The sequence below is a fragment of the Triplophysa dalaica genome, chromosome 12 (assembly GCF_015846415.1).
Source record: "Triplophysa dalaica isolate WHDGS20190420 chromosome 12, ASM1584641v1, whole genome shotgun sequence".
Taxonomy (NCBI): Eukaryota; Metazoa; Chordata; class Actinopteri; order Cypriniformes; family Nemacheilidae; genus Triplophysa; species Triplophysa dalaica.
The window spans coordinates 19,346,871-19,356,605 of NC_079553.1; positions in this window are offsets into that span (position 1 = coordinate 19,346,871).

The window sequence follows — 9,735 nt, forward strand, 5'->3', positions numbered from 1 at the left end:
CCTCCCGCGCACCGGATGAAACAAAACTGCAATGTCCCCTGACACTTGATGCAGGAAGATATTTTTATCTTGTGATCGTGCATTTTATTGGAGACGATAAGAGGCAGGCACACAGGCAAGAGTAGCACGTGCACATGTACAGTACATTTGATTTGCATTTATTTGCATGTTTTGATCTGTCGTTTATGTGTGAATTCGATTTTATTTTTCAACACTACCGTTCAAAAATATAGGGTCTGACTTTTTCATTATCTTTGACATGATGTGTTAATGTCTGAAATAAGTTATGTTGAAGGAAATGTATTTTTTACAAAAATAAATAAATGGATGCCTTGGCTGAATATCAATACCGAAAAGTCATCCAATTAGAGCTCAGAATAGCAAGGGGAGGTGAGACCTCAAGGCAATATGTCTGTAAGTCAAAGTGTCTAAGTGGAAGATGCACAATTACTCAAAAATGTGGGGAAAAATAATTCATTCAATGTTCAATGTTTTAACACATGGTTGGGTAAAATGGACAAACCCAACTAATGGTTTAAATTAACCTAGAAAATATATCTCAACATATCTGGGGCGTATCTACAAAAAAAGCCTCATAAAATTTGGTCTATAAAGCAAGACAATGAAGTTACTGAGTGTTAAAACAATATAATGGATAAACATTTCTTCATCTTCTTTTGCATTAGGGGATGTGATGATTATACGGTCACGTATCATAGTCGTCTAATCAACAGAGAAGTTTTTACAAAGAAACAAAAGGTTATTTCTGTCTTTGTTGGCACAATCTACGCAAGTCTGAGTCACCTTAACAAATTACAACTCAGCACGTTTGCGTGTGGAAAACAATAGCTGTTGTGTTGTATTGTGTTGTTGCATCCTCAAGGGATGTGTCTTCACGCATCACCACTGTGTTTAAAAGGATTTTGTATCATTTGATACGTGACCATCATATTATAATTACATCAAACATATCTTGTTTCCGAGCTATGTATACTTTATTTCTCTATTTTCATTTTAGGTTGTGTAAACGTAAAATGTTGTGAAAAGATCAAAGAGTCTGCATATTGAATCTGAAGTCTGCTGTGACTCGATTGGAAGTCCAGGTTCAGTTGTGTAATGGGCAATTTAATGTGTTTTTGGCAGTAATGGTTTATTTCACTAGAAGTAATTGAAATCCAACATCACTTACAGCACAGAGCAGTGAAGCATGCAGAGGCTTTGATGCAAGTGCTTATCTTCAAAACCAAAGGTTGAGAAAATTAAATGAATTGAGCTTATCTCACTCCTATCCGTCAAAATAAAAAAGATCTCATCCCCTGAGTGTGAACATCCTGGTAATTACGTCACTGTTCAAACTTAGAAAAAAACCTCTCTGGAATGCCAAACCACAATGTAGATTAATGTTTCATGAGAGCTTTAACATGTGCATAACTGTGCAGGATTTCATCAATGTGATGATTGAGTGATCTATAGGAACAATAATTTTTCCTGAACTTCATTTATATCTTTTACCTACATCCATGTTGATTTTTTTATATATAACGAAAAGTGTTTTGTCAACAACCAACCCATTGTCTAAAATGACAACTGTAAAAATAATTGTGTAGAATATTTGAATTAGCGTTTTTCATTCAAACAAGTTATGTTCAATGTACAATGCTAGTTTATACCAATAATCAATAAATAAAACAACAGCATCTTGTGCTCTACCTTCATATGCATTATATTCATATAATAGCCTTGTGCAAGGAACAAATTTAATTTGCAGTTGTGTCTAGTTTCCCATATTGAAGATTTCTTTCTCTTTAAAGCTCATCAGAAAAATCAGCATCCACTCATGTTGACATTTAATACTTTTCTTTCAAACACAGCCCTCTTTGTTCAGAAAGAGTAACAAGACGACATTAAATCAGGCCACCAGCAGAGAGATCTTTACCACTCCTGTTCTCTCGGAGAGACCTCCACACCTCTGACCTTATCAACAATGAGAGCAACCGGCAAGCACAGCTTCCCAGCACATCTACGCTGATAGCGAGTCAATCCAAGGCAATGTATGATCTAAGGCGATGGTCCTCTGGGCCACTGGGAATGTAGTCCACCCATTTTAAAGCCCATATCAGCGTGGCAATCGTCTCTCTCATTTTCTCTCATTATGAGGAAGCATGCGCTCTCAAAAGCGTCCATTCGGAGATGAAAAGGAGCCCTGTAATGTGTTATTTATTATTTTAAGACTTTTTCGTCAGTGCTTTACTATTTTGGTGTTTCCTGTTAACGAAATAACTTTATTTTGAGTTTACTGAGTAAATTTTTAACGTCTCCAAGCTAGAAATTATTCCAAACATGCTTCAGTGTCTTCAGAATAATTCACAAATTAAATGAAACTGTTTACCATATAATAGTTTTGAATGAAGACATTTGCTGTCCTGTTGAACATACTGTAGAAGAACATATTTTGAAGAATTTTGGTAACCAAACAACATAGAACCCCAATGACTTCCATTAGACACAAAACCACTGGGACATTTCTCAAAATATCTTCTTATATGTTCCTCAAAAGAAAGGGTCATATACATGTTTTGAATGACATCAGGGCGTATAAATAATGATCTATTGGATGATAGATCATCTGTTGGATGATCTATCCTTTTAAGAATTAGATTGCATTGGTTAAGTGCTCACATTATTAGAAAATCACGATTATGTTCTACATTCTTGGAATTTTAAAGACAGCACCAGTACAAATTTACTTTCAATAAAAAGAAACAAAAGGTAAGAACATTTTAAAAAACTTTACTAATAAAATCATAGAGGTTTGGAAGAACAAAGTGAGTACGTGATATCTCAATGTTTTGGTTGACCACCTGTTCAAAGACTGTCCAAATTTCAGAAGGAACTTTTTTAGACCCCCAAAACAATGAAACCACGACTTCCAAATTTGGGATGCCACTGAATGACAGCTTCCAGAAGTGCAGGACAAGCATCTGTTCCCGTCTTTGTGCTTTTCTAAGTCTAGTAAACAAACAATAGTTGCAGAGACAATGGAGCAGAGAGTGTAGTGCTGAGATACTGTATAATAACAACATGCTAGTAAGAGACACACAGACCTGCACGCAGACAGTCGGGAGGCGGCTGCGCTGGGTGTGGACAGATGCTACAGGAAGAGCTGGCAGACGTCGGACTGACTGGTGTGACATCTGCATACACTACCTAAAATTACACGTTTAAAGAGATGCTGAGTGGACGAAAGAAGAGAAATGAGGTTGTTACAATACCAACATTCCAAGATATAGAACCTGTGAATACTAATATTAGTTGAAATTTTACAATTCTTGATACCAGTTTAGAAGAACTATATGGAAATATTGATCAATTAAATGCACATTTACTTAGCAGAACATTTTATTCAAAACAACATTTAGTTAATTTATGACCACATGACCACAGTTGGAAAAATTATAATAGTAGTTAGACCTGTTTGTTTTCCGACATTCCTCAAAATATATTCTCTTGTGTTCACCGGAACAAAGAAATTTAAGCTATTCCCTGTGGCCAAGTGGTTTGAGCATACCAGGGGGTTGCACATACTCAAATACAATGTATAGCATAATGCAATGTAAGTCGCTTTGGATAAAGCATCTGACTACTGTATAAATTTAAAGCTTTTGTCCTACTATGGTAGTCAAAGGTAGCCAAGAACTGATTGGTTACATGGATTCTTCCAAATATCTTTCTCCGTGTTCATCAGAACAAAGAAATGTATACAAAATTGTAATAGTTGGAGGCTATAAATGAATAAATGTAAATTTTTTTGGTGAACTATCGTTCTCAGTCATTCTCCATAATTTCCGAAGAATCTCAATTTAACAATTCGCAACTTAAATAAAATTAATTGCTAGAAAAATTACTTGAAAAATACTTGAACTAGTTCTTTATTTATTCTTACATTTTTTAAGGAACTATGTTATAGGTGTTCTTAGAATTACATTACTTTGATTATCTCAGTATGTCTTCTTCTTGTTTATTGTGCATAAAAAGCATCTTGCCAACTAACACTAACCATGCAAATGTCTGGATGTCTACTAAAAATACACTTAAAATAGACAAGGCACCTATACATAGTTTCCAAATACGTGTCATTTGTGTATAACAGGAAGGAAGGTGCCCCTGGTGGACTTTACTCCTGATGTACAGTAGACAGACAAGACAACAAAATTCAGATTGAAACACAAAAAAAAACACTGAATTCATACTTTAGGGCAATCAAATTTCACTAGAGGAATGATATATTATTTATTTTTAAATAAAAAAGGATCTATCTGCCATGATCCTGCTGCATCGTGTCATGTTTCTCTTGGCCTAGCGGCGGGATCATGACAGAACCCCATGTTTTATGTGGAGAGAGACTATTTTGGGACTTTTGGCTCGCTATACTCTCTCTCCGGTCTCGTCATTTTTTCTGCCCTCTTGTTTCCTCTTTAGTGCTCATTATTAGTTCATGCCCCTCACTTGTCCCCTCTTGATTTTGATCCCTTATAATGGCTTCGTGTTTGCTGTCTTGTGCTGGTTCATTGTGGTCTCATAATATGTGGGTGAGTGCCTGTTTCTTGTCAGTGTAGTTTAGTTATTTTATATATATTTATTTAATTTAATGTGTTTTCTTAATCTGGTTTGGTTTAGTTAGTCCTTGTCCCTGATGCCATGTCTTGTATCCTTATACACTTGTGCTTTGTTGTTTTAACCCATCGTGGGTTTTTGTTTCCTGTTTTGTTCAAGTCTTGTTAAACTCTTACCCGCTGTCTGCATCTGGGTCCTCTGTCCGTGTCTCACCCAAAGTGTCATGACAGTATCTGGTCCTCAATGAAATGATATTCTGAGTGTAACAAACCTAATCTAACACTACATTCGAGTAAAGCAATATTCCATTTAAATTCACCCAAAATTAGAAACTGCCCTTTTTTATTGTAACTTTTTCTGTGGAACACAGAAGAATTTCAGATTTTTCACACAGATCTATTTCACGCGATGACAATTCATACAGACATTTAGTGTGTACTTAGATAAAAAATGTTGCCTTCAAGAAATCCACAACTTTAAAGCATTTTCTAAAATCTGTATGACTTCTGAAAAACACAAGTTAGGCTGGTAACCAAATAACATTTACTTCTATTGTTTAAAAAAACACAAAAACATTTCTCAAAATATCCTCTTTTGTGTTCCACGGGAGAAATAAGTTAATGTAGGTTAGGAATGACATTAGGGTAAGTAAATGACAGAATGTTGGGTGACCTATCCCCTCACAACAAACTTTATTGAACTGTCAAAAATAATTCTGCTGTATTTGGAAAGGAAATGCAAAACATTTAAAAAAGTCGATTCCACTTCACAAACACTTTACTGAACTGCTTAAAAGTTAATTTGCTCATCTGTAGCCCAAATATTAAAATATGTAAAGAAATAATTCATAAATATTCATTAGAATAACAGTGTGACAGCTAGCCCCTGTGTCATCCCCAATTTAAATCTTCATATTCAGCATCATTAAAAGAAGAGGACTTGAACAATATCAAAACTGAGGCAAAAATGACGGAAGGAAATACATTCTACCTAAAATATTTAATAAAAATAAATGTTATCTTTTAACACCGAAGATAATGTTTCTTTGACATAAATGTCACAACAGCTTCCTGCGCTTTTCCTTACTAGTATACTGTTAGTGCTTTTTGTATTTGTGTATTAGAATTAGCTCGTAGTCAAAACAAAGGCGGGTGTCCGGAAAGAACATCTAATCTAATGTAAAGACGCATCTTATCACGCAGGTGAAGATATTATTCACACAATAGCGGGAAGTGCACAGCATTGTGGCAACAGTAAATAAAACCGCACGAACAAATACAAAGAGGCCTAATGAATCCTGGATTAACAGTAGGATGGCCAGTTGTAATGTTGCCAATAATAGTTTAGTCCCTGTAATAGACATTTTTATTTGAAAGAAGCCTCACATAGAATGGGGTCCTAAAATAAGATGAATTGTACTGTATGTAATCAAGACATAACTGAAGACTTAACATAGGTGTTATGTAATCAGGGTACACAAACCATATATACTGTATAAAGGTCACAAAAAATCTGATTATTAAAAATGCTAGATTATAATTAATAATAATCAATTTAAATAATAAAAAAACATTTTAATTAATGAAATTCAATTAAAATAATTAAAAAATACAGACAAAATTCAAATTTTCAATATTGTAAGCTTTGCAACCCAACTCCTACTGGCCATTACTGACATTTTAAACTATTTAAAAACACGATCATTGCATTCAATTCATTATGTTACTTTCTAAGCCTATACTGGCCATTTTACTTAGTTATTGTAAAGTAAAAGTATTGAATTTCTCTTTTTTTTATACACTCAAATTGACACACTAACAATAAAAAACCTTTGACCGTCCTGAATTTCTCTGCATGCTGGCCTATACCATCTTAACGGTGTATAGTACTGCATTCTTATAATTAATAATTAATATAAATCGCTTGTTGCTTTCCTAAGCTGCTTTGGATAAAAGCTTCTGCTAAAATAATAAATGTGAAAAGTAAGTGCAAGAGATTGCAGTCATTAAGGATCAATTTCAGGGAGTATAACCTTAAATACATAGTAAACAGTCATATCTAGCAGTCATAAGTGTAAAGTTGTAAAAATGAACCATTAGTATGGTTTTAATGTCATATAAGATAAAGAGCCCCCTAAAGACTACCAACATGCAAAAGAATGAGATAAGAGTGTTGTTCAAAGTCAATTTGTCAGTGTTTGGTCAAAGAAAACTCAAAGATCAAAGTTTGCAGCATATTAACTCGTGCTATTGACATATAGATAATATTTGCTTGTCCTTGACTGATAAACTGCCTTGATCTGATGAAAGATCTCTGCACCATTACTGTACAATCATAAGTGTAGACCAATAGAGAGATAAATGAATACTTGCAAACACAAATGTGATGTGATGGTTTTCTTATGAAGCCCTCCACATGCTCAGAATAGACAAGAAAAATAAGCTTAATTGACTGTCAGGAGACTCAATGCTGAAACAAACACTGACTGAAATAATAATCCTGGAATAAACTGTCCATTACGCTCCGTGGGTTTACTTTCAATTCACAAATGTGTTTAAATAAAACATTTGTTTATAGGGAGACATTTTACAATTTTATTAAATTGATCAAATCTGTGTGATGGTTTACCTGCAATCTACAGTAAAAGTCAGTGTGTTATACGTTACTATATTATCTAGATTTAAAATCAGCTTTAACAGCACCAATGAAATGTGTTGTTGATGTAGTAAACAGTTCTGAATAGGTCAGTAAGGGTATTATGAATGAGAGAGGTACCTTAGGGTTTGTCGTTAGATATTCTTTCCTCGATATTCAACTGTTGGGTAAACAAGTGCACAGTTATAAGAAAGTGTCAGATATATTTTAAAATGTTCATTTTTAACAAAAACATTCAAAGCAATTGGCAGATTTTAACCTAATTGAAAAACAATTTACCGATATGGGGCAAGTTGTCACATGGATTTTAAATGAGAATATATTATTGGCCACAAGGTAACTTTTTATATTATTCACGTTTATTAAAGTTTGTGATTTATAACTGTAAACTTCACTTTCAGCATCACTTTTAAATTAGATTTCATATGAAAAGTGGATGAGAATGATATCAAAACTTAGAGACAAAATGACAGAAGGAAATAAATTCCCTTTGATGATTGATGTTGGTTTATGTATGTCAGTTGGACCACCCTTCCTTTGCAATCTCTCTTTCTTTCTCTGACCGTCTCTCTCCTCTTATCATTACGTCTCTGGAGTCTCGACACTAATCCAAATAAAAGCTGACCCTTTGTTCTTGAGAGGTTCAGAGAAGCTTGACATCCCCACCCATGGACACCCACAATGCCACGCGGCAAAGATGGCAGCCGGATCTTCTGGGGACATCTGACAGGAGACACTTTGATATCGACCAGTTCTAGCGTCCATCCTGTTCTAATGATCTAACCCATTCTGATCTCCATCTCAGAACATTCGCCCACATGCCAGCACATAAGTGAAGTTGCCCTCGCCCTCTTGCAGACTCTGATGACGCCAGCTGTCAAAGGGTATGTGAGGATGAATTGTTCCTCTGCCCAATCACACAAAGACAATGTCAACACGTCCGACGTCACGGTTTCAGCCTATGCCTGAAAAATGCTGTCGACATGCCCACGCTCACGCACGTGACCCACCCTATGCTCCAATTACAGGAAATCGCAGGAAATTCATTAGTGTTATCGTTAAAGAGGGAGGCTGTGGTCGGCAGCCCTGAACCCCGGAGCAGTCACGTAGGGCAGAAGCCTTGGGGCGAAATGCCCTCAGAGGAGAGATGCACATTACACATATGTGACCCTGGATCACAAAACCAGTCTTAAGTAGCACAGTAACATTTTTAGTATAAGACAAAAATACATGTTATGGGTCAAAATGAAGGATTTATCTGTTTTGCCAAAACTCATTAGGATATTAAGTAAAGATCATGTTCCATGAAGATATTTTGTAAATTTCCTACATTAAATATATAAAAACTATATTTTTGTGAGTGGATGGCCTGCTACAGTGCCCCTGATTAACAATTCAATGGCGATTTTCTCAATATTTCGATTTGTTTGGTTTTAAACGGTTTTATCTCAGCCAGATATTGTCCTATTCTAACAACTCATGCATCAATAGAAATCTTATTTATTCAGCTTTCAGATTGTGTTAAAATCTCAATTTCAAAAAATGTATCAATAAGACTGGTTTTGTTGTCCAGGGTCACATACGGTCAACATTTACACGACAACACAAGTTAAATCGTGAGCGCTCCCACATGATGACTGATCATCATCATGTGCTATTTTAACACATGGGATGACATGTTCGAACTCATCCAATCACAAAGCAATGAGCTTAATTGAAATTTTCAACAAATGAGATGACATGATATTCAAAAAATGTAACTTGCGTATGGGCACTTCTCATCGGTTTAGATGATGAGACCAGCTAGACTAGCTTAACCAACAGAGACCAGCAAACTTAATATGGCTGTTTTAAGGTCATTATTTCCTCAATAAAAGTGTCATAAACTCTACACCGGAAAAAAAATGTAACTGAAAACTAAACTTCAAAACCTGCCTCAAATTTGAAAGGAAAATAAAATTGACTTAACAGGTCACTTGTATTTAAATAATTTTAAACTATTAAAATGATAACATTACTGATCGATTTCACCATGAATACGGCGCAAAAATATTCTAATTTAGGGGCACCAAAAAACATGTGGACAGGCAAACAAATACAATACAAATGACTTAATTATGTTAATACTAAACTTATATTAAGGATGTCTTACAGTTCCCCATATTGTCATCATTCATTCATCCTCATGTCATTTAAAATGCACAAAAGTTCAAAAATCTGATTTGTTTGTTAGACAATGCAATTCCGCTTTTACAAATGGAACTAACCAATATTGCATGTTCTCCGTTATGTTGCAAAAACCTGACCAAACCTCAACTGTTTGCTCTCTTTCAATCTTGAGAAACAGGACTTCAGGACTGTAACAGAAAGAGCTGTAACGATTCTTTCATGCTGTGCTGATGAAAGGGAATTTTACTTTACACTTGAACAGAAATGACACAGTAACAACACATGAAGAAAACGATA